Source organism: Chiloscyllium plagiosum, unplaced genomic scaffold, assembly GCF_037043375.1.
Source record: "Chiloscyllium plagiosum isolate Xiang-an unplaced genomic scaffold, Cpla_swu_hap1 HiC_scaffold_11, whole genome shotgun sequence".
Taxonomy (NCBI): Eukaryota; Metazoa; Chordata; class Chondrichthyes; order Orectolobiformes; family Hemiscylliidae; genus Chiloscyllium; species Chiloscyllium plagiosum.
In genome coordinates, this window is record NW_028270149.1 from 9,965,130 (window position 1) to 9,989,373 (window position 24,244).

A 24,244-nucleotide genomic window follows, 5' to 3' on the forward strand; every position below is an offset into this window, starting at 1 on the left:
TCTTTACCCTCATCTGTATGTGACGATACTAGTGAGAGAGGGTCATGTCTTTTTGTGGCTAGCTGGTGTTCATGTATCCTGGTGATTAATTTTCCACCTGTTTGTCCTAAATAGTGTTTGTTACACTCCTTGCACGGTATTTTGTAAATGACATTAGTTTTGTTCATTGTCTGTATAGGGTCTTTCAAGTTCATTAGCTGCTGTTTTAGTGTGTTGGTGGGTTTGTGGGCTACCATGTTGCCAAGGAGTCTGAGTAGTCTGGTAATCATTTCCGAGATGTCTTTGATGTAGGGGAGAGATGCTAGGGTTTCTGGACGTTTTTTGTCTGCCTATTTGGGTTTGTTGCTGAGAAATTGGTGGACTGTGTTCATTGGGTACCCATTCTTTTTGAATACATGGTATAGGTGATTTTCCTCTGCTCTGCATAGTTCATCTGTGCTGCAGTGTGTGTTGGCTCATTAAAATAATGTTCTGCTGCAGCTTCGTTTGTGGGTGTTGGTATGATTGCTTCTGTAGTTCAGTATTTGGTCTGTATGTGTTGTTTTTCTGTAGACGCTGGTTTGAAGTTCCCCATTGGCTGTTCGCTCTACTGCGACATCTAGGAATGGCATTTTGTTGTTGTTTTCCTCCTCCTTAGTGAATTTTATGCCAATAAGGGTATTATTGATGGTCTTGAAGGTTTCATTTAATTTGTTTCATTTGGTGATAACAAAGGTGTCATCCACATAGCGGACCCAAAGTTTGGGTTAGATGGTTGGCAGAGCCGTTTGTTCAAGTCTCTGCATTACTGCATCTGCTAAGAACCCTGATATCGGAGATCCCATGGGTGTTCCTTTGGTTTGTCTGTAAGTTTTGTCGTTGAAGGTGAAGTGGGTGGTATGGCATAGGTTCACTAGCTTGACGATATTGTCCTTGCTGATGAAGTTAGTGGTGTTTGGTGTGTGTGTCTTTGGTTCTTCTAATAGTGTAGTCAGTGTTTCCTTGGCCAGGTTAATGTTGATTGATGTAAACAGGGCTGTTACATCAAAGGAGACCATTATTTCATCCCCTTCTATCATAGTATCTTTGATGGTCTCAGGAATTCTTGGGTGGAGTGAATGGAGTGGCGAGAGTCTTCTACTAAGTGTTTTAATCTTTGATGTATCTCCTTGGCCAGTCTGTAAGTTGGTTTCCAGGTAGCGAGACTATGGGTCTGAGGGGGGCTCCTGGTTTGTGAATTTTGGGTATCATAAGACGTTGGTAAGTTCTCTTCTAATGTATTGTGTGCAGTTCTGGTTACCCTGTCAAAAGAAGGATATTATTCAGCTGGAAAGGATTCAGAAGAGATTTACCAGGATGTTGCCAGGAATGGAAGTTTTTAGATTGGAAAGACTGGGATTTTTTTTGCTATTGTATAGGAAGTTGAGGAGTAGCCGTATAGAAGTTTATAAAACTGTGAGGGGTATAGAGAAGGTGAATGGCAGGTGTCCTTTCCCTAGGGTGGGGGATTTCCAGACTAGGGGGGCATATTTGAAGGTGAGAGGAAGAAGACATTAAACAGGCATGACCAGCATTTATTTTACACAGAGCGTGGTTCATTTGTGGAATTAATTTCCATTGGAAATGGTGGATACAGGTACAGTTACAATTCTTAAAAGTCATTTGGATAAGTTCATGAATAAGAAATGTTTGGAGAAATATCAGCCTAGCTCAGGCAAGTGGGACTAGTTTAGTTTGGGATTTTGGTTGGGATGGACTGGTTGTGTGTTTCTGAGTTATATGACTGTATAACTCTCTAAAACAGCTTTCATTCTTAAACTGATTTTCCCATTCATATTATCAGTTGGGATCATTTCTAAGGGCATAGTGTGTTAGAGCAGGGAGGGTTATACTGAACTTATATAAGACACTAGTGGGGTCATAAGGGCCTGGATGTGGAGAAACAGTTCCCTCACCAATGGATCAAAAACAAGAGGGCACTGTTTTAAATTATTTTGCAAAAGAAGCAAATGCAAGTGAGTAAACCTCTTCAACCTAGTGTCTGACATGTACTGCCTGGAAATGTGGTAGAGGCAGGTTCAATTGATGCATTCAAGAGGGAATTGGATGCTTGTCTAAATGGAAACAGCATGGATGATGACGAGGAAAAGGCAGAAGATTCGCACTAAGCTAAAATACTCAGGCAGGTGGCATTACCACTGAATAGCCTTCTACTGCACTGTAACAATTCCGTCATAAGACTTCGTTGTTTCATCAAAATGTATTGCTTTAAGTAGAATGTTATTTAAGTTTTTGAGTGCCATTGATAGCTGTGCCGATAACTTTAGGCCGAATCATTCCATCCTTACATGTGGGAGAATGGAATAAAAATAAGAGTATATTGACAGGGTTAAATGAAACGAGGGGTGACATAAAGCTTTTGCAGTGCAAATACGCCAATGAGTCTGTACAACCCCAGTCAATACAAATTGCCCACTAATGAATGGAAAGTTTTATCTCATGCTCTTAGGGAAAGAAAGCACCCACACTTTCCTGATTTGGTTAGATATACCATCAGCCTGGTTAATCTTTCCCTGCCTTTTGAGGTCACCTGCCCATTGAGGTTTTCCACTTCCTCTACTGTTATGGCAGTACTATTTCCTACAGTACCACACAACCTGTTGTATATTTGCCTGTGACAGAGTGTCAACTAGAGCATCTCTCCATTCTTTTTGAGATATTACATAGAAGAATACAGCACAGGAAAAGGCCCTTTTCCCTGCCCTTGGTCCATATCCCTCCATTCCCTGCATTCTTCTGTCTTATCTAAAAGCTTCTTAAATGTCCCTATCATATCTGCCTCTACTATTACCCCCGGCCGCATGTTCCAGATTCATATCACTCTCTGTGCAAAAACAAATTGCCCCTCACATCTCCTTTAAACTTTCTTCCTCTTACCTTAAACGCATGCCCCCAGTATGAGACAAATCGCCATGGACAAATCGCTGACAGGGGCTCTGAAAATGCCGAGTTCCGTGAGGAGCAGTTTGATGTAGCAGTCTGATACTGAAGTCCTAATATGAGCCCTCACTCTTCTGACTGAGAGACAAGAGAGTTACTGGCTGAGCTAAAGATTCGTTTACAAACTGTGCTCCAGTCCTTCTGAGTGAAGATTCTGACATTCGAAAGGAATACAGTTCATTTTCTTTTGAAATCAGCAGTTTGCCCCTCAACCTTCAGAACTGGCATTTGCATGAAATAATTTTGAGAAACAATCTCAGGATGATTTTACGACCAGCTTCTGATAACCTCCCTTGAGAGCAGAGTGGGGACAGTGCTCAGTGTATCCAATCTGCAATGTCCCTGATTTTCCATTGTCTAGCTGTGACAGTAAGTCAGGTCAATTGGGTATACAGATCTCTAACTCTCCATCTAATACTTCAATGTGTGCTACCTTATGTCAAAACTCCAGGCTAAGAGGAGTACCTTTCTATTCACATGCAAGTCCCATCCGTATCCTAATTTATTTATTGTTATTGATTTTTGCAGAGTTCTGGTGCAGGCATATAAAGTATCTTTCTTTCTGTCTTGTCTTTTTTTCTCCTGGTCCATCTTTGTTCCTCTTTCATTTCTATTCCTTCTTATCTCTCAGATATTTATGCTGCTCCCTCTCTGCTGGTTGACAGCAATAAGAAAGATGGCTTGGGACATAAGTTGAAGTGACGACAAGTGCAAAGGTCACAGAATCCCGCACTAATTTTCTTTTCTTTTTTTGTCTTTTCTCGTCATTAATGTAATCATGAGATGTGGAGGTCATTGACAAGTTCAGAAATTACTGCCAATCCTTATCGCCCATCCCTTAATTGTTCTTGGGAAGATGGAGGTTGCAATGATTGTAATGAGCTCAGCCAGGTGAATAGGAGTTCTCCGACTGGGGCTGTTAACCAGGTCCAATCAGGGAGATCTGGCTGACCAATTATGATCAGTGGCAATGAGCTGGGGATTAATGATGTAACCATGTAAAAGCACCTGTCAACAGTTATAGTTATGGTTCTAGTTGGTGTCATCTGCAAACTTACTAACTATACCTCCAATGTTCACATCCATTAGGTAGAACTACACTCCCTGGGCTTGGAGTTCCATGATGCTGAGGCAGCTACAGTGAAGATATCACCCACATCAGGATGGTGTGTGGCTTGAAGGGGAACATTCAGATAGCTTTTTCATCCAGTCATTGCCCTTATATTATGAGGCAGAAGAGTTTGTGAGTTTTGGAGATCTACTCGAGGAGATTGGCAAGTTGATGCAGTTACCAGCTTCAAAAGATAATCATATTAATTAAAACCATGTTTGAAATCAAACTTAAATCATAATTTCTTTGAAGATCTGGCAGCATCTGTGGGGAGAAGAGAAAATTAGAATTTAGAATTAGTTTTGTTGTCATGTTTACTCACACGAGTGCAGTGAAAAGTTTCCAATGTTGACTTACAGTGCCGTTTTAGGTACAAGGGTACCTAGGTACAGGACCTTAGGAAAAAATTAGAAAAATAAAAAGTTCAGCTTATACTCTTTTGTGCCGATTCGGCTGCCTACATCCCTCGAATAGCGCTCTGGCTTCCCCACAACGGCAGAAGATGAACGAAAAGAGAAAGAAAATGACAGAAAAGGAGATAGAGAGAGAGAAAGGATGCAGCCATCTGCAGCTTATGGGCTTAGGAGCCCTAACACTCCCCACCATGCTGGCATCGCTACCTTGGCAGAGTTACCATTCTGAGTCCGATGATCAGGTCACTCGCCTCAAAGTGTTAACTCTGCTTTCTCTCCATGCTACCAGACCTGCTGCGTTTCTCTAGCAATTTCTGTTTTTGTTTCAGATTTAAGGTTCTTTATGTTATTACATCAGAATTCCTTGAATGTTTTCCTTGGTGATTTTAAAATGAATTTGTTCAGGCAGGTTTAATTTTTTTGATTTTCAGGTTTCGCAAATACTCTTTCCTCTTTAAATTATGGTCTTTCTTCCTTGTTAAATAATGTAAAAAAGCTTCATGTTAATCTTTTTAGGATTTGTATAGAGTTAACTGGAGTCCCAGATTAATTTAACTTCTCAATGCTGTTATTTCCCATGAGCTTGGTCTTTACTGTTGTACCAAAAAAAATTCACACTTCTGAACTGAAATTTTAATTGGATCAACAATTCATTCTATGGCGTGATGTTGCTGCACTTGGATGTACATTGCTGCTAAAATGGAAAGGGAGCTGTATTCGACTTAATGACGCCTCGCAGTCCCTACTTTGTGCATTCAAACTGTTTGTTAATGGCAGCCTTAGAACAGACATTTGTACAGATGTATGTCTGCTCTGAAGTTACGCTCCAGTGCTTTGAGAGTGAACCCAGCTACCCTCAGCTCCCTGTTGTAGTTCATGGCTCCAAAGCAGATTGTAATAGGGCCAGTTGGACTGACTCAAAGCTATTTATAATTCAATCTAAAATATGGTGGGGGCATAACCCTTCTGCTACCTTCAGGCATTTATACAGCATCTTGCACAACACACTTTTGGATGCACAGTGTGTCTTTAATTTAATGTTTGCAAAAGTTTCTTTGCGATTTCAGAAGAAAAGTGATTTGGCATATCAAAGAGAAGGAGTCTTGCAAATTATGAAAGCAAAACAAAACCTGCTTGAGTGCGTTCATTTTGAAGCGAGAAAAGGAAAACAGAAAATTCATTGTTGTGTTTTGAAGTTCAATAATGATCAATATAGTATTGCCATTAGTAACAGCAAGTTGTGGAGTAGTTTCTTCAACATGTCATCTGGTATTCTAATTTAAAGGCAGCTGCTTAAACAATGCTAATTTAAATGTTTTACAATGCCTTGAACATGTGGGAGCTCCCAATGTTGTTGCTGTTTTTCAGAACCATCATGAAACAAAGGTTGATACTGAATCACTTCAGAAGGCATTAGGATAAATAACATAAAGTTTGGTTAACATATTTTGCATATGTTGCTTAAAGGAGGCTGAAGGAATGGCATAGACTGGGGTAGAGAGACAGAAGGATTTGTGAAGAGGATTTCAAGTGTGTGTATGTAGTTGAAACATAACCATCAATGGTATAGTAATTTAAATTGGACATGCTCAAAATTGGAGATCTGTCCACAAAATGCAGGACAAATCAAATGCGGCCAATTTCCTTTCTCTCAGTCTGCTCTCCATCATCAGCAAAGTGCTGGAAGCTGTGATTAACAGTCCTATCAAGTGGCACTTACACAGCAATAAGCTGCTCACTGATGCTCATTTTGGTTTCTGCCAGGGCTACTTAGCTCCTAACTTTAATATTGCATTCAACTGAACATGACTAAAGAGTGGACTGTAGAGATGAGTTGAGAATTACATCCCTGTTTGGAAAGGCTGCATTTGACTGACTATGGCATCAGGGAGCCCCAGCAATCAGGGGGGAAGCTCTCCACTGATTGGAGTCATACCTGACATGTGTGAAGGTGGTTGTGGCAGTTGAGAACCTCTCTGCAGGAGTTCCTCAGAATGTCCAAGGTTCAACCTACTTCATCAATGATCTGTCCTCCATCTTAAAGTTGGAAGTGGGGATATTCACTGATGATTATTCAATATTCAGCACCAATCATGATTCTTCAGTCCATGTCCGTATGCAGCAAGATATGAGTGACACTTAGGCTGAGACTGGAAAATAACAGATAATATTCCTGATACACACTAGTGCCAAGCAAGCACCATTCTTAATGTGAAGAGTTTAACCATTGCCCTTTGATGGCTTTACCATCATTAAATCTTCACTGTCAGAATCCAACAAGTTAACTTCCAAAAGCTGGTCTATGATCTATGAGGAACAAGTCAGGAGGGCGATGGAATACTTCCCACCTGCTTGGATGAGTGTAGCTCAAGGAGCTTGACTGGCACCATGTCCACTAACGTCCACTCCCTCTACCACTGATGGACCACAGTCCACGCAATCTACGAGGTTCACTGCAGATATTAACCAGGGTTCCTTTGAAATTACGTTGCACCCCATGACCTCTATCATCCAGAAAATCAAGGGCAAAAAATGAATGGAAGCACCACCAACTGCAAGTTCCCCTCCAAGTCACAAAGCCATGTTGATTTAGAGCTATGTTGCCATTGTTTCACCTCCAATGGTGTGGTGGGTGTTACGTTCAGGAATTCCCAACAACACAGTGGATTTACCTACATCATACGTACTGCAACAGTTCCAGAGTCAATGGAGCAACAAACACAATCCACAAATGAATAAGAAAAACATCATGAATGAGGGATTTAGCAGCAGGTGAGCTGAGGCAGGGTTACATGATTTTGCAGAGGTGGAAAATTGTGGTCTCGTCAGTGGCATGAATATACAGTTAAAAGTTTACCTCAGAGTCAGATCTGACAGCAAGCTTGCAAGCAGCCTGGTTCAGCCTCAGGAATTTGTCAAGGAGAGGGATGAAGGCAATGGAGGGGCAATGGCATGTGCAAGAGGGACTGAAGGCAAAGGAATGTCTTCAGTCAAGGTAGCAGTTGTCACCTGTTTGAAGCTAATGGATAAATTGGTTATCGAATGAAAATTCTTGCTGCCTGGGAAAATGGATAAAAGCTAACACTTCAGTTGTCTAGTGCATTTTGAATGAGTTCCTTGATTAGAAATCATTGAATCCTTTAGGTTGTATATCCATAGAAAGGTTATAATTGATTTTCTTTAATAAAATTCTCCAAGGTTCCTTTCTGAATCCCTTCAGAAGCATGAAATGCAGTACTAATAGCTCCTACCTTTTATGACTCAGCTCTCCCAGGTATAAGAGCCACTTAATATTTAATCTACAAGGAAGGATAGAATTAACTAAATTTAATGCTGGACGTTTTTACTTGACAAGTAGTTTCTATGGTGAACAATAAATTCAGAAATATATTGATGCAAAATCACAGAAGAAACCCAAGGGTATGCATTTATGTATCATAAGACAAAGAAAAAGTGAGTCATAATTCAGGTTCTGCTTAGAAACAGGAAAATTTAAGCAAAGGAATTTGTGTTTCTGTTAAATTTCACTCAACACACAGAGATGATGTGTACAGTTCATATGTTAAACAGTAAAATTCAAAGAAATCCAATTTAATTTAAACACATGCAGCATAATTTCTGTCAATTAGTAAAATATGGAGTTAGAAATGTTTATTTGTGACATTAATGGACAATTCCTTATCATAGTTATATTTGATTTTGATTTTATTGTCACATGTATTTTACATAAAGAACACAACAAAATACAATAAAAAGCTTTCATTTGTTGGTCATGAAATGGCATCATTTTGAATAATTTAAGAATAAGGAAGGAAAAAGAAAGATATAGCTTAAAGAGAATCCATCGGCCCTGAGCCAGCTCATCACCATCAACAAAGCCTGTGCTGCCCACCCTCTGCCACCACTTTGCCACCGTCTACACTGGACCTAACCAACATCAAAGTGGACAATCCTCAGGGACCATCTTTGCCACTGGGCCAATATTCCTCCATAACAGTCTTGCCACATCATATGTCGAACCAACAAACGTCAGAGTCACGTCTCTCACGGCTGGGGCCATTATTCCGACAGTGTGGAAGCAGGCCATTTAGCCCATCGAGTCCAAACCGACCCTCCGAAGAGCATCCCAAACAGACCCACCTCCCTTACCCTGTCTCTGTGACCCTGCATTATATGTGGTATTCCTCTTTGTCAGATTGGCTAAATTTTTCATTTCCCTTCATAGTTTCATCACAAAGTCACAGAACTATTGTGACATAAAAGGAGGCCGTTAAGCCTATTGTGTCTGCATTGGTTCTTCAAGCGAGCACGGTTACCTTTTCTCCCATCTTCTGGTTTTCTGCTGCACCCTTGCAGACTAGTTCCCTTCAAATAATCATCCAATGCCTTCTCCAGTGCCCCATAAATCTATAGCTAGGATTATCACCATAACTGGAGACAGTGCAGAGAAGGTTCGTTCGGCTGACATCAGGTACGGAGGAACTAACTCATCAGTAGCAGTTGAGAGACTGAGTCTGAATTTTTTGGAATATAGAAGAAGGAGAGGCAATCTTGTTGAAACATACAAGAATCTCAAAGGACTTGACAAGGTAGATGCGGAAAAATTATTTCCCAAGGAATAAAGGCATAATCATAGAATACCTGCAGTATACATTTGTCCCATCAAGTCCACACTGACCATCTGAAAAAGCAGCACATCCAGCCCTAACCCTAAAGCCATACAGACTCCACACAGACAATCACACAAGGATGGAATTGAACCTGGGTCCCTGGTGTCATGAGGCAATAGTGCTAACCACTGATCCACCACATCAGCCTAACCACAGAGAAAAGGCTGCATATTTAAGACAGAGATGAGGAGAAATTTCTTCTCTAATCCGGGAGAGAATCTGTGAAATTCTTTGTCACAGAGAGATGTTGAGCTGGGGTTCATTAAGTACATCAAGGCTGAGACAGACAGATTGTTAATCAGTACGGAAATTGAGAGGGTTATGGGGGGAAAGCAGGAATTTGGAGATGAAGATTCTCAAATCAATGGTGATGGCATTGAATGGCAGAGCAACCTTGATGCTCGAATATCTTGTGGTCTTAAAGTGCCATTCTTATCACCTCTTGTAGCCTCAGAAACCTCTGAGTTTTCTACACTGCTTCAATTTTATTTATCCCAGATTTTAATTGCTTCACCCTTTACAGATTTGCACTGAGCTACCTGTGCACTAATTCTGAAATATCCGGTATACACTCCATCACCTTGCTCTCCTCCTTTACAACATTCTTTCAAATGATCTCTTTGAGGAGGATCTGATGATCTTCCCAGATATTTTCTTGTCTCCTTGGATGTATATTTGAAAAATAATCTTATTATGAAATGCCTTGGGGAGATTTGGGTGCCAAATAAATGCAAGTTGTTCTTGCTGAGGACCACAATTTCAACACAGTAGGTTAACAGTTTCTTTAGAACAATAGACAGGCATTCATCGCAATCTAGTGCAGTCATGTTGGAATGCTGGCGATGCATCAATCACGAGGCAATGTGGATTTCATAATGTGCCACAGCAATTCAAGACTTCTTTTTCAGTTTATCTGGGCTGCACTATTTTTAAAGGCCAGTGGACACAGATTCAGCAGCAATGTTTAAAAGAGAATTGGATGCATTTTTGAAAAGGAAAAGGTTGTGACACTTTGGGGAAAAAGAGGGAGCAACAAGAACACTCTTGCAACGAACTAGCACAATCGGAATGGGCAGAATATCCTCCCTCACTGACATTCAATGAATAAAACAGTGTGATTGGTGCTTTCGAATACTTTCGGTATTCAATTTCATTGCTAGATGATAGGTACTGCTTTTCATTTGGTTTGTCTGTGTCTGCAAGCTCAATTTTCTTTGATTCATTCATAGGATGTGGGCGTCTCTGGCAAGATTAGCTTTTATTGCCTGTTTCTAATTGCCCTTGAGAAGGTGCAGAGAAGCAAATTAATACATAGTCAGAACAAGTAAGACAAAGAGCATAAACTTGGTACAACAAAGGCTACTCGCCACCACCTTCTCAAGGACAACTCGAGATGGGCAATAAATGCTGACCCAGCCAGCAACTCACACATCACACTGATTATCAAAAAAATGTTTTTTAAGTATTGTAAAATTAATAACTTACCTCATTATATTCCTTGCTGTCTCTTGATTTGATTACTTCTTCTCTATAATCGCTTTGTGAAATGAAACAAATTGCTGTAGAAACTCTGTTCTAGCAGCAGCTATGGAGAAAAATCTGAGTTTCTCCAGCAAGTTATGTTTTTGTTTCAGATTTCTAGTACTTGCAGTTGTTTGTTTTAGTCTACTTCTGAAGTTGGATCAAGCCAATGATATTCGTGAATGTTGAAATGTAAAGTCTGTAATGGTCATTTCACGTTTTGTTCTGCCAATTGCGATTAGGTGTACCTCTGAGTAATGTAAAAGAACTTTTAAATATATTTATCAGATTGCCCACTTTACATCCCCAAAAGTAGCATTTCTGAGAGAGAGAGAGAGAGACAGAGAGAGATTAGATACGGTGATAAACTATGTAATCTACAATGTATTCTTCAGTAAAATTATCCAAAATAAAATGTTTCTCTGTAGAATTTGTTGGCAGCTCCTGCTGCAGTTCCGTGTCAACCATGGCTAACTAATCAGCACCCTCTCTGTTTCTTGTATTAATCATTCCCTCCTTAAATTTGATTCCTTTTATACCAGTCCTCATAAACGGAAGACAAAAATCTTCAGCTTGATATCTCTTTAAAGCAAATAAATCTTTTTCTAAATCATACCACATCAAATTGTTACATTAAATTTGTTCTAATTTCTTCCTACGCGGACAACAGTATTTATCAGACCTACGGAACTGCTTTAATTATTCAACATAGTGAATCACAGGAGGTTAGCATGCAGGTGCAACAACTAATCAGGAAAATGAACAAAACACTCTGGTTTATTGCAGTGGAATTGAATGGCGGAGTAGGGAGGTTATGCTTCAGTTATACAGGCCATTGGTACGACCCCATCTGGAGTATAGTATCTCTACAGTGTGAAAGCAGAGCTTTCAGCCCAACAAGTCCACACCAACCGTCCGAAGAGTAACCCACCCAGAACCATTCCCCTACCCTATTACTCTATATTTTCTCCTAACCATTTCTCTCTGAACACTAATGGGCAATTTATTATGGCCAATTCACCTAAACTGCACATCTTCGGACTGAGAGAGGAAACTGGAGCACCTGGAGGTACCACATGACACGGGGAGAATGTGCAAACTCCACACAGACAATCACCTGAGACTGGAATCAAACCCATGTTCCTGGCGTTGTGAGGCAGCAGTGCTAACCACTGAGCCACCATGCCACCCATGTACTGTACTGGTCACCGTACTTAGAAAAGGATGTTAATGCATTGGAAGTGGTTCAGGGTAGATTTACAACACCAAGACCTGGAATGAGGGAGTTCTTTATAAGGAAAGGGTGGATAGACCAGGTCTGCTAACTCAGAGTTTGTCAGGTTAAAGTCCAACAGGTCTATTTAATATCACAACCTTTTGGAGTGCTGCTCCTTCTCATTTTAAATAAACCTGTTGGATTATAACCTGGTGTCGCGTGACTTCTGACTTAGTCCACCCCAGTCCAACACCAGCACCTCCACATCATGCTTCTGGAGTTTAGAAGAGTCAGAGGTGACTGTATTAACACATAAGAGATCCTTGGTGGGGGTGTGGGGCATTATGAGCAGCTGGACGTTGAAAGGTATGAGAGCTAGGGGTCATCATTTAAAACTAAGGGTCACTACTGAAAGCAGAGTTGAGGAAACAGTTTGTTTCTCTCTCATTGGGTTGTGTTCTTTTGAATTTCTTTCTTCAAAAGGCAGTGGATGTAGAATCTGTATATAGTTGGAAGGCAGAGGGAGAGAGATGAGGAAGGGATGAGAGAGAGATGGGCCAAATGCTGACAAATGGGACTTAAATTTATCTAGGATATCTGGTCAGCATGGACAAGTTGGAACAAAGGGTCTGTTTCCATGTTGTACAGCTCTGTGTGATGACTGAGGGAGTGCAAGATTATTGAGGGTGTACAGGAATGTGGAATTGAGGTTGAAATAGATCAGTTGTTGTCTTATTAAATAGTAGATAAGGCTTGAAGGGCCTATTGGCTATGTTCCATCATATATCAGAGGCAAGGATTTGCACTTTATGGGGAAGCAGTATGATAATGCTGATGATGGCCTCATGGTATTATCACTGAACTGTTAATCTATGGATCTGGCTAACATGCTGGGGACCTGAGTTCAAATCCGGCCACAGCTGGATGATGGAGTTTCAGATCAATTCATATCTAGAATGGATCCATTGTTGGGGGGTGGAAACCGATCTGGTTCACTAATGCCCATTAGGGAAGGAAATTGCCATCCTTGTCTGGCCTACATGTGACTCCAGACCCACAGCAACGTGCTTGACTCTCAATTTCAATTAGGGATGGGGAGTAAATCCGGGCCTAGCCAGCCCATGAACAAATTTTAACAAGTCACTGGGTTAGTAACCTAGAGTCCCTGACTAATGTTCTGGAGTCATCGGTTTAAACCTAATCATGGCAGATGGTAAAAGCTGAAATTAAATTCTAATTTTATGGTGTGCTTGCAACCATTGATGATTGTCATATGAACCCATTTGGTTCACGGGTGCAGTTGAGAGATGGAAATCGGTTATCCTGATTTGCTCGAGCCTACATATGATTTCACAGCCATAGCAATGTTTGGCTCGTAGTTGCCCTCTGAAATGGCCCCAGCAAACCACTCAGTTCAAGGGCAGTTGGGGTTGGGCAGTAGATGGTGGTCTAGCCAGAGAGGCTCACATCCCATCAATGAAATGAAAAGTGAAACAATACTTTCCTTTCCTAATCCCAAGGATATGGAGTACTTTCCACTCACCACTGTTATAATATTGGGAATGGCAGCAACTGACTAAGCACACGGGGCAGTCAGCAGCAAAACTGTGGCAATGATATCGTGGCTTTATCACAGGACAAGCAATTCCGGGGTCCAGATACTGGCTTGAAAGCCAATACAGAAGATAGCAGAATTTGAATCTTATAAGTAATGAAATGAAAATAAAAATAATGAATAAGAAGTCTAATGATTATTGTGAAACCATTGTCATTTCAAAAAAAAAACATTCTGTTCATGAATGGCTTTTAGGCAGGGAAAACTGCTCTTGGTACTTTATTTGGCTTACACAAGATTCCAAACCAACAACATGTCGTTTGGCATCAGATCAAACATGAGTAAAATGAACTCCTGCTGAGTACCTCTTACTGCTACACCTCCCCACACCCCAAAGAACCAGTGCTCTTTTGACAACAGACAATAAACAATAGGTGCAGGAGTAGGCCACTTGGGCCTTCAAGCCAGCACCACCATTCAATGTGATCATGGCTGATCATCCACAATTAGTATTCTGTTCCTGTCTTATCCCCATAATTCTTGATTCCACTATCTTTAAGAGCTAATAGTACTCATCCATGCAGAACATGCTTTAGAAGAAACACAGAGGGTAGCAAGTGCACAGAATGTACACTAGGTTTGGGAGCTCAATGTCCATCGCCAAGGGTGAATCAGCAGTTCTATCACTAACTGACTTGGCTGGATCCTGAAGGACAAAGCTTTTCGATTGCATCTAGAAGTGAAGGAACAGACAAAAGGGATAAAACTACAGTATCTCATCCACAAACCTTCAACCTGTCACAGCTAACCAGTACAGTATTGATAGGCGTGACCACTGAATAAAGTCTGCTTCACATTCAAGGTACCTGCCAGCTTATTGTGTAACACTATCACTGTATGAAATGGAACAGATGTCAGACAGAACTAGCAACTCAAGACTGGGCATCCATGAGGCACTGTGAGCCATCAGCGGAATTGCAATCAATCACAACTGTAACCCCATGGCCCAGCATAACTTCCATTCTACTATTACCATCCAGCTAGGAATACACCCTCTTGCAATGAAGCATGCAGGAGGAGCAGTAGCAGGTGTATCTAAAAGTGAGGTGTCAGCCTGCTGAGGTTACAACACAGGATTAATTGTGTGTGAAACAGCAAAAGCAGCAAGTGATAGACAGAGCTAAGCAACTACGAAACCATCAGATCAGAGCTAAATACTGCAGTACTGCCATATACAGTTGTGTATGGTGGTGGACAATTAAACAACTCACTGAGGAGGATGCTCCATAGCTATCCCCACCCTCAATGATGTTGAGGAGGTCTAGGATATCATGGCAAATGATAAAGCTGAATAGTGTGGCAGAGAGAAGGGGGTGGCACTTGCCCTGGTGTAACAGAGAAAGTCATTGGCCTTTGTGTAGCACAGATAACTATTCCTCCAGCTGGTAAAGATAGCACTGAACCAGGTGAGACCTGAGACTAGACTTCCAATGTGTGATGTTGTGGCATCATCTGTGGCCCTTTGGGGAGATGATCCTTGTCATCTGCATCAAATCTTGACCAGGAATCTCCAGGTCCCTGATGAAGAATTGCAGTTACATCTTGTCTTTTTATTCAGATTTGCATATCATTGAGCAGGGCAGCTTTGGATGGGTTTGTGTGGGTGAACAATAGTTTTAAAAATGGCACAAGTACAAGATGTGCTGATCTTGTAGCTGGGATATGCTTTGAGTGACAAGTTGTGCTGGGAATGTGTTGATCAGTATTAATTTTGTATTCTCTCAAGAGACATTAGAATTTATCTCAGAGTTTGGATTTGAGCATACAACATGTGAGTTTTGGCCAATATATCTGAAGGATTTTAATGACTAATGTATAGGCATTTCTGAGCCTATGGTGATTTATTTTGAAAACAGCAAGTGAAAGAGAGGTTTCTAAGAGATTGATGGCGCTTTGTTTACATTTGGAGAATTATTTTTCATAAGTAAAGAGTTGTGCTTTAGGCAGTGTCAAAGGTAAGACTTTTATTTATTTTATAAACATAGCAATTAAGAACAGGAGAAGTCTATTCAGCCCTTCAAGCCCACTCCTCCATTCTATACGTTCATAAATGATTGTGCAACTCAGGATGACATAGCTTGGGAAAAAAAAACTTTTAGCTCTCAATCGAATAGTTTTTCAGGCAACTTAGCATAAGCTAAATGTTTAAAATAATTGTTCTTGATTAAATGAGGTGATGTAAATAGATCAGCTCAGTATAAACAGTTTTGCTTTAAAGTTCCAGACCAGAAATGTTTGGTTAAAAGCCTGAAGGGGTTACTTGAAGCTGAGAAAATATTAGCTCAGTTGTCTAAAAAGTTCAAAAAGAGGCTAAAAGACTCTCAAGACGTGTAATTGAAGCCATAGTTAAATTAAGTGCTGTATAATTTTCTCTGATGTGATTATTGTAAAGGAGGGTTGTGGGGATTAATGGATTATACATTTGTATGTGTTCAGCAATCTTTACATTTGTGTTATGTGCAAATAGTTTGTTTGATTTTATTCTATTTTCATTTGTTTTATGTAATATTCACATTTTTAGTTTGTTGACAACAGATTTGCAGCATTGCATGCTTGTGTTTCAGTGGAAGACCACTTTGCTATAACAAAAAGAGGAAAAAAAACAAAGTAAGATCTGTCAATATTTTGTTCTCAGATCTAGCTTGTCCAGCTGGGATTATACACATTGAACTTCATTTCATTGTCTACAATGATGAATAAGAACAAGGGAATTAACTGCACAGCATTTCTGCAGAATCTGTAATTTGTGCACAATTTACATTCTGTCAAGGTAAGTGTAGTAATTGGAACCAGGTGGATCTTGTTGACTATGAGATCAGTGTTTGGGGTTTACCTGGGCCAGTGTTGACCTGGGCCAATCAGGAAGCCTAGCTGACCAACATAAACAAGGGATTTTAAACAGGTCCAGGTAGCGGGCTGTGGAGGGGGTTGTTAGGGCCCACTGCCTGCCCCTCTTCTGCAGTTACATTAGAGCCCGGGTGTCCTTAGAGAAGGAGCACGCAGTATCCACCGACACCCTGGATTTGTTCAGGGAGAGGTGGGCGCCACAGGGAGTGGAGTGCATTATTTCTCCCTCCAACTCTATTTTAATTTAATCCCTGCCCTCCCCTTCACTGTTTGATCACACAGCATTGCCCTTTGATGTGAAGGGCACTGCTTGTCACTGGCCACTCGGGTGTTTCCTTTCTTCCTGGTGGTGGAAATTTGAATAAAGATTTGTGCACCTTGTGTCTTTCACTGTGTCTCACACCTGCACACACACACCATGGGTGCTGGGGAAAAAAAATAAGCACTACCACAGTTAGGCGGTAGTGTGGTGGGAAAAAAAACAAGGGATTTTAAATAGGTCCAGGTAGCGGGCCATGGAGGGAGTCTTTAAGGCCGACTGCCTGCCCCTCTTCTGCAGTTACATTAGAGCCCGGGTGTCCCTGGAGAAGGAGCACGCAGTGTCCACCAACACCCTTGAACTGTTCAGGGAGAGGTGGGCACCGCAAGGAGTGGAGTGCATTATTTCCCCCTCAAATTCTATTTTGATTTAATCCCTGCCCTCCCCTTCACTGTTTGATCACACAGCATTGCCCTTTGATGTGAAGGGCAGTGCTTGTCACAGGCCACTTGGGTGTTTCCTTTCTTCCTGGTGGTGGAAATTGAATAAAGATTTGTTGACTTTCACTGTGTCTCACACCCGCACACACACAACATGGGTGCTGGGGAAAATATTTTAAAAAAGAAGAGAAAACAAGGGATTTAGAATTTCCTCAGTTCTGGAGACTGACTCGGAGCTGGATGGTCACAGCCAGTGTACTGTGCACAAGTAAATAAAGGGGGATTGGGGATGGGATAGCAGCCTCTGTGCAGTTATTTCAGTGAGGAAACTAAATATTACTATGATTTTCGGTCTGCACTTCAATTTGACCAGGTGACTATTCTCATTGATTTTGTAACCATTGGTACTTTAATCAGACAATGCCATTGTATGACTGAATCTGCTTTATTGTTATCAGCAGTCATTGATCTGGTTATAATGGATTAGTCAAAGTGAAGTATGAAATATGCATGTGCTGAAATAAAATAAATGATTTACAGTCAGACAGGATAACCCAAAACATCTGCCAGAGTTGCACCTAACTATTATTAGCTTCCAGAAAAATACATCAACCTGTAGCCATTCAATCTTTTAAAGAAATTTATCTTTTTACCTATCCCATCATAGAATTTTCATCTGATCATTACAACAATGTTAATTGTTAGTTACTGTCAATCAGTTTCTCTGTCTCTGAAAAGTTGTCATTGCAGATGTGAAGTTGTACTTTTCAGATTTAAATCTCTTCTCTGTGAATTTTAAATAATGTCAAATTTAAATGTTATATTTTTCTATTTCTGATTTTTTTAAAAAGAAACTTCCTTTGTTAAATCAAGATGATTCTTTATTTATTTCTATGACTGAGCTCACAATAAATTCATTTGAGTTAACTCCTTCTCAATCTTTCTGTTGTCCATTTCCCGATCCTTCATTCTAATTCATTAAGGAATTAATTTGTTGCTTGCCCTCCTCACTCAGACTCCAGATACCTGCTTTGATGCCCTCATAATCATGTTGCTTTGAAAATGTGTGGTACAACAAAGGAAGCTAACCGCAAAGAAAAGCTACCCGCAAAGACCCAGTGGGTTCTGAAGAATGGACATTAACGTTTCCTGAGGTCAGTATAATCTGCTTCAAGTCCAGGAGATATCCAGGAACAGTGATGCTATGGCAAGCTGTCAATCATCTTTCAGTATTCACAACAGCAGCAAAGCAAGAAATAAGATAAACTGATCATCTTTCAAATCCAATTAAATTTCACAAGGAACAAGATCAATGATTGGAAGATATCGATGAGATGAAGGTAGACAAAATGCTTAAAATGTTTTTAGTTCCATTTTCAACAAAGTATGATTTTTAAAATTAGAATTGTGAAATTTGACAGTCCATGTTCATGAAATTTGCATTTCATGTCCATTGATGCTACTCAACATCAATTCTAAACTAATGAAGCATTAAAACCCAATTATGCTTCTTTTTGGAAAGTGTGAAAAAAGTGTGATGATCTGGAACAAAAACGGAAATTCTGGAGAAACTCTGCAGGTCTGGCAGCATCCGTGAGAGAAAGCAGAGTTAATGGTTCAAGTCCAGTGATCATTCTTCAGAAAGGTTCCTTTCATTTTTGTTTACAATGTGGCTAATAGTATAAAAATGTCATGTTCTTATTGGTTCAACGTTTATGATTTATTTGTAACCTCAGAACACACGCGCATTGTGTAAAATTGGTGACAGCACCTTCTAAATTCCTACATTTACTGTGCAAGTATGGGCTTCATAATTTGTTGTCAGTTTCAGAGGAGCACTGGGGGAGAAGGTTGGCAGTTTCACTGGAATTTAGCCACAAACTCCAGGCCATTCCCAGCTCTCACTTGTAGAAACCTATTTGGGAAACATGTTTTGAGGTATAGGGTCAAGTCTAATTAAGACAGTTGCTGTGAGTTAGCCTGGTATATCAAGTAGCAGTCTGTAATCATAGAATCCCTACAGTGTGAAAGCAGGCAATTCGACTCATCAAGTCCACACTGCCCCTTGGAAGAGCAGCCCACCACCCTGTAACCCTGCATTTCCCAAGGCTAATCCACCTAGCCTGCACATCCGTGGACACTGTGGGCAATTTAGCATGGCTAATCTACCTAACTTGCACATCTTTGGACTGTGGGAGGAAACCCACGCAGACACGGGGAGAATGTGCAAATTCCACACAGACAGTGGCCCGAGGCTAGAATTGAACATGGATCCCTGGAGCTGTGAGGCAGCAGTGCTAACCACTGAGCCACCATGTCGCCCGGTCTATAATCTGTACTATTACTGCACCAGTCATCTGTGAAAGTCTTTAGGGGAGCCTGAATGTGCATAAATTTCAGGAGTTATTCCAAAGTTTAATGATATTTGATGCATTCATAATAAAACTAAGAAGATCATGAGATGATTCAGTGAAGGCAGTCAAAAAGGAGCACATTGCCAGGAACCTGGGATGATGTCAGACAGTAGTGACTAGAGGAACAGAGAAAGTGTTGTCTACAGAGAAGGAAAGATGACCTTCTGAAGCTTTATCAATGTATTATTAATTTATTCAGTATTTTATCATTTATACAATTCAGCAATTTATTCTGTAACTCAAGATGGTGCTGGGACATGGCAACATTATCCACTTTTCTCTGAGGTACATGTGACAACATATTACATAAATCTATATTTAAGATCATGAGGAGTGGATATAACTGAGACTGGTTGTAACTTTGAACAGATTGCTTGTAGTTGGGCGCTACTTTGCTTTTTCTAACTAGTTCACCCTCTAGGAATAGAAACACCACGATGACTACAGTGCAAGAAGCCATCTGTTTCGTGAAGACCTGATAAGAGACTCAGGTTGATTTAATTCCTCAGTTTTAATACAGCACAGGAACTGATGGTGAAGTAGATGCTATATGTAAACTGGAACATAAATAATTGAATGAAATAATTACATCCTTAATGAAAATACATTAATGATGATAGGATGGGTAATTTGTTATGGCGGCAGCACTTGGGAGCTCTTGGCTGCTGGTGTGATTCAGAGAAAACATTTCTATGATAAGTGTCACAGCACAAGGAGTTACAGTGCAGAATTTATCAGCTGGTGACTGGGGTCACTATTTCAAAGTTGGGAACTACACATTTAGGAGGTCAGGAGAATCTTCTTTCATGGAGGGCTGTGAGTCACTGGGCCTCTCTTCATGAAAATGTGGTGGAACCAATATCGTTGACTTGTGCATAGTTCCTTCTAAGTGGTGTCATAGGTAGACAGGGTGATGAAGTAGGTATCTGGCATGTTTGCCTTCATTGATCAGAGCACTGAGTACAGTTGGGATGTCCTGGCTATACAAGACAGAGGTGAGGCCACAATTAGAGTACAGTGTACAATGGCAGCACAGTCCTTTACACTGTTGTCTAACAGCACCAGGGACTTGGGTTCTAATTCCACCCTCGGGCAACTGGCTGTCTGGAGTTTACACATTCTCTCTGTACCTTTGTGGTTTCCTCTCGGTGCTCCGGTTTCCTCCCAAAGTCCAAAGATCTGCAGGTTAGGTGAATTGACAATGGTAAATTGCCCCACAGTGTCCAGGGATGTGTGAGCGAGATGAGTTACAGAGATAGGACGGGGTGGGGGTTGGGGGGCTGGATGGGGGATCTTTGGAATGTCAGTGTGGTCTTAATGGGCTGAATGGCCTGCTTTCACACTGCAGGGATTCTATGATTCTGGTCACCTTGCTATAGGAAGGATGTTATTAAACTGGAAAAAGGTGTCGAAAGGATTTACTGAGATCGGAAGATTTGAGTTATAAAGAGAGATTGGATAGGCTGGGACTTTTTTCACTGGAGCATAGGCCGAGGGGTGACCTTAGAGAGGTTTATAAAATCGTGAAGAGCATGGATAAGATAAATAGCCAAGGCCTTTTTCCCCAGGGAAAGGGAGTCCAAAATTGGAGACCATAAGTTTAGAATGAGAGGTGAAAGATTTAAAAGAAATTTTACAAAGCCTTTTAAAAAGGGACATCTTTTTTCTCACAGAGGGCGATGCATGTAAGGAACGAGCTACCAGAGGAAGTGGTAGAGGTGGGTACAATTAGAACATTTCAAAGATATTTGGACTGCTACGTGAATAGGAAAGGTTTAGAAAAATAAGGGCCAAATGCAGGCAAATGGGAATAGTTCAATTTAGGAATCCTGGTCAGCATGGACGGGTTGGGCCAATGTGTGTTTCCAGGCAGTCTGACTCCATGACCATTTTTAAAGTAGATAGTATCCTGATAAGCCTAGAGTTCAAAAGATATTGGGGGCAGATGGGAATACCTTTTTATTCATTACTGGGATGGGGCATCGCTCCTAGGCCAGCATTTATTGCCCATTCCTAATTGCCCCAAGGGCAGTTAAGAGTCAACCACATTGCTGTGGGTCTGGAATCACATGCAGGCCAGAGCAGGTAAGGATGTCAGTTTTCTTCCCTAAAAGACATAGTGAACCAGATGGGTTTTTCCCAACAATTGGCAATGGATTTGTGGTCATCATTAAACCCTTAATTCTAGATTTTAATGTAATTCAAATTCCACCATCTGCCAAGGTGGGATCTCAACATGTACTCCCAGAACTTTACCTAGGTCTCTGGATTAACAGTCCAGTGATAATACTGCTGGGCCATCACCTCCCTAATGGGGAATAATGATCTTAGAACATAGAATAGAACATAGAACATAGAAGAATACAGCGCAGTACAGGCCCTTGGGCCCTCGATGTTGCGCCGATCCAAGCCCACCTAAACTACACTAACCCACTATCCTCCATATACCTATCCAATGCAATCTTATTGAATAGTGGAGCAGGATTGAGGGGCCAAATGGCCAACTCCTGTTTAGAATTCATATGTAAAAACACTTCTCTTCACGTCAGTATCTTCCAACTCAATTAGGTTGGTGTTGAAGGAACAACAGTGCAATCTGAAATACTGTGAGATGTGGCTGAAAAATAGGATTGTATTATACTGGAGGGAATGCCTCAGGATCAATCTCTATCCAGGAGGTGAAGGCTGGGAATCTTGTCCACAGAGTTGCCAGGAATACCAGCTGCCTGGCAATTACTTGGATTAAAGGGTAGTGGACATCTTCAACTTGAATGAGCTACTTATAGCATAAGTAAGTCTTCTCAATTCTTTAAATTCACACAAAGAACTGTGGATGCTGGAAATCTGAACCAAAAATAAAAATTGTTGGAGGAACTCAGCAGGTCTTTGAAGAAAACGCTGCTAACATTTCGAGTCCAGTGAGCCAGAACCCAGAACACCATCCTGCCACTGGATGCGAAACGTTAACACTGCTTTCTCTCCACAGATACTGCCAGTCCTGCTGAATTCCTTCAGCAATTTCTGATTCGCCTCAATCCTTGATGTCCCCCTCTTCAAAACAGCAGCACATAATATTTTAAATTCCCTGAAGAGGCAGAACCATCGGTTAACAAAGAGCAGCTCTCACAGTGTGGCACTGGAGTATAAACATGGATTTATACTCCAGTATCAAGAAAAAGACTTGAATCCATGTTGATTCAGAAACAAGAGGTTTATTTGAGCTATGACTGACAGTAGTCATTCTCAGAGTGCAGGATTGTTTGAAGGGCCCTGTGGAAATAGACATTGGCGAGGAACATAACTCTGTACAATCAGATGTCCTTGGAACATGATTGCACAAGGCAAGAACCTTTGCATCGAACATAAAGCATCATGTATCCACATGAACTGTTTCTGTGTCAATGCAGAACTGCTTTGCACCTTAAATGACATGCATCAATGGCCAACCCACACTCAATAATCAGTTTGACTGGGAAATACTGAGAGTAGATTTGAACCAAGAATTGTTGAAGCCCTTAAACAAAAATGTGTACATCTTTACAGCACTCAAAGAGTGAACCAACTCACGGTGGTTGGGCTACAGCTGTGATACTTACATTATTCATTCAGTAGAGGCACTGATTCAAACACTTTAAAATACATCTTTTAATTTTGTTTTGAAATGTAACTCTTTTTTACGTGACTTCTTGGAGTGGAATTTGAAATAGCGGGAGAAAGAAAACAAAGCACATTTTGCTAAAAAGCCTACTGTGCTTTTAAACCACTTGGGGTTTAATTTTCTAAGATGTTGTTTTCAGCAGAAACTTTCAGCTACAGGCAAAGCATATTGGAAACTCAGGGATGAGATCATCCACATTAATCATATGTAGTGTGTGCTTGAAATCCCTGTGACTGGATGTAGTTTCCCAAAGGATCTGTAAACCTCAGATATTTCTGCAGCTTTGAAATAAGCAGTTTTGTCATTTAAAAAAAACCTCCAGTGTTAATCGGAAAGCATTTTGTAAGCTAGATGGTGGAAGCGGGGGATTGAATTGAATTTTTCAGGGAAAGCTCAACAGAGTTAATTTGCAAATCAAACAAGTGTGATGCTGGAAAGGCACAGCAGGTCAGCTAGCATCAGAGGAGCAGGAGAATCGACATTTCGAGCATAAGCTCTTCACCAGAAATGAAGGGCTTATGCTCAAAACATCGACTCTCCTGCTCCTTGGATGCTGCCTGACCTGCTGTTCTTTTCCAGCATTACACTCTGGACTCTGATCTCCAGCATCTACAGTCGTCATTTTCTTCCAGAGTTAATTTGCAATTCAACTTTACCAGTTAATCGTGACTTCCAGATTTTGTGTGGCCAGTCTGTGTGGGGTCGCAAAAGGCAACGTTGTGCTGTGATTTTGGAATCATTTAAAAATGAAACCTGTTGAATATTGGAGCTATTGCACAGGAAGAGAAGCAGATTGAGCCATGGCTGCTGTTGGAAACAGGAGGAGAGACATACACTCGCCCAGGAACGAGTGGACAAAAAAGGTTGAGACCTGTCAAAAAAAAATGACTTGGAGGTTACCGAGCAAAACAAACCTCAGCAACATTGTTGTGCCCAAGTGTCCAAAGTGGTTTAATTGGTATAACCAGAGCAGAAGTCTGATCAATCCCAGTAAGTATTGGCTTCGCACTTTGGTATCCCAGAATGTGTCGATGGCTTAAACAGACAAGGAAATGGAACTTTACTCAAAGTGTTCCTATCTATAAACCTCAATCCATTTGC

General features: G+C 40.9%; 1 pseudogene; it reads right to left on the minus strand.

Annotated features, from left to right (window-relative positions):
* Positions 1-458: 458 nt before the first annotated feature.
* On the minus strand, positions 459-2,927 carry LOC148148748 (uncharacterized; annotated as a pseudogene).
* Between the last annotated feature and the right edge of the window lie 21,317 nt (positions 2,928-24,244).